This window comes from Mesocricetus auratus, unplaced genomic scaffold (genome assembly GCF_017639785.1).
Source record: "Mesocricetus auratus isolate SY011 unplaced genomic scaffold, BCM_Maur_2.0 Super-Scaffold_2245, whole genome shotgun sequence".
Classification (NCBI taxonomy): domain Eukaryota; kingdom Metazoa; phylum Chordata; class Mammalia; order Rodentia; family Cricetidae; genus Mesocricetus; species Mesocricetus auratus.
In genome coordinates, this window is record NW_024429180.1 from 40,869,646 (window position 1) to 40,871,835 (window position 2,190).

The window sequence follows — 2,190 nt, forward strand, 5'->3', positions numbered from 1 at the left end:
GGGAGGTTCTGTAGAAACAAGAAGAGATGCTGGCATGATCAGAAGGCCTCTGACAGGCAGGAGAATTCTCTCTTGCTGACCCCTATTCACAAAGAGAGCAATCTCACCCCCATTATTGAAAACCAGAAGCTTTTTTTATTTTACTGATTTTAATGTTCAGCTTATGTCAAGACACCCTCACAAAGACATCCCAGAAGAATGTTTAACTAACTATTGGGGATCATAGAGTACAATCAAACTGACATATGAAATTAACAAATATAATAAACATTCAGAGTTTACGGTATATGATGATATATCTGTGTTGTTCCTTTAGAGTTTAATTAATTTACTGACTCATTTTATGAACAACAACAAAAAATCATGTTTGAATTGAATATTGCAATGTGCTGACTTTCCAACTCTCTATTATATTTCATTTCCACAACATCCATGATGGGGGAACTAAGGTTCAGAGAGACTAAGCATGCTTCACAAGGTCACACAACTAATTGAAAAGGCAAGATAAAACAAGAATTTGTTTGCATTTATATCTACAGTATCTCCCTTTACACAACCTTCCCAGCACTTGTATATCTGCTGAATATTTATGTATAACGTATGAGCTTTTATTGCAACATATACAGCACTCAAATTCCTTTTCAAGCAAAGTCCTGCAGATGATGAAATAGTTTCAAAGTTAAGTGAACTAGTTGAGAAATAATGAATCTGTTTGGATTATGAGTGGGATGGAATAATGAGGCTCACCTTTTTCTGTCTCTCTTCCTCACCTTGGACAACCTTTGAGTATCAGCTGGAGTCTTTGGGAAGTTGTTTAAAATCCACTGACCTAGATCTAGTTTGCCCCTGTCTTTAGACAGAGGCTTTGTGTGTGAAAGAACAGAAACCCCTATTTCTTATGTTACAAAGAATTGTTAGTATGTTCCTGTCATTTCTTTTTTAGCCACTTGAGAATGTAGCTCTGATATTTAAGAGAGATTTCTCCCCCCCCAAAAAACATCAATATTTTAAATTGGAAGGTATAGTACAGCATTGTGATTTACATTAGACCCTTGTATGTATAATGTTACATGTGTCCTAAGTAACGCCATTTCCAAAGTTAAACCCTCCTTAGTTTTCTCCATTGTTAAAAACAAGAAAGAAATACAATGCCAGTGTGAAGGGGTTTGGAAAGGTTCCTGGCAAAGTGAATGGAAACATAATTTAGAATACCTGACTACATTACTTCTTATAATTAGAACATTTCATGATTAGAAATAATTGATTATAAAACCTCAGCCAGTCTGTCAGCCAGATACATCGAAAGTTCTAACAGGAGGAACTTTTAATCTCAAAAAATTCCCACCTCCACAATAAAGTAAGATAAAATAACACTCCTGTGTCCCAAATGAGAAAAGAACAGGGGTTCCTGAAAAGTCAGGCTAAAATCAATACACTCAGCTTCCATTGTCTACTCCTGACATGGCGGTGCACTCTGTAAGCTCTCTCTAACTTCTTCCAGCTCAGACATGCTAAATTACATCATGTCAGCCTAGCTTTCCAAGACACCAGTGTCATACCTACAGTTCCAGACAAAGCTTCTGCTCCTGATCTTTCATATCAGGGACCATTCTACATATTCCATTGTTTGTGCCTTTACTTCTTTCAAATCAGATGATACAAACAACACTGAGGATGTCAGTCAGGAATTAATGGGTTCTACACTAGTTGAGAGAATATTAACAAAGAAAGACCTAGCCTTGAGAAGGTCTTCAACAAACAGAGTATGCTTACACACACACAAATACCCTAAAATTTATACCATGATGCATGTAATAAAAAAATTTAGCAAAAGGAACAAAGAAACACATGATGATAATCTTGACTGTTTCTTTATAGCAATATTATGATATTAAATAGTATTAAATAGATGTTGTGGTATTAAAATCAAAATAATTTTAAAGGTAATACATGCTTCCTCAGTGTTCATGGTTGTCTATCAGAAAGAAATGACATAAATAAGATCTACCGACAGCCTTGATCAGAGGGAACTCACTATACAGTGAATGGTGGTAAATTCAGAGATTTCATGGCTGCCAAAGTTACTGAGAATATGTGACACTTGTGGGCTCTGCCCTAAACAAGACATTGATTAATACCACCCTCTGCAAAGTTCAAGGAACATTGTAAAAGAGGAGAGAGAATATATGT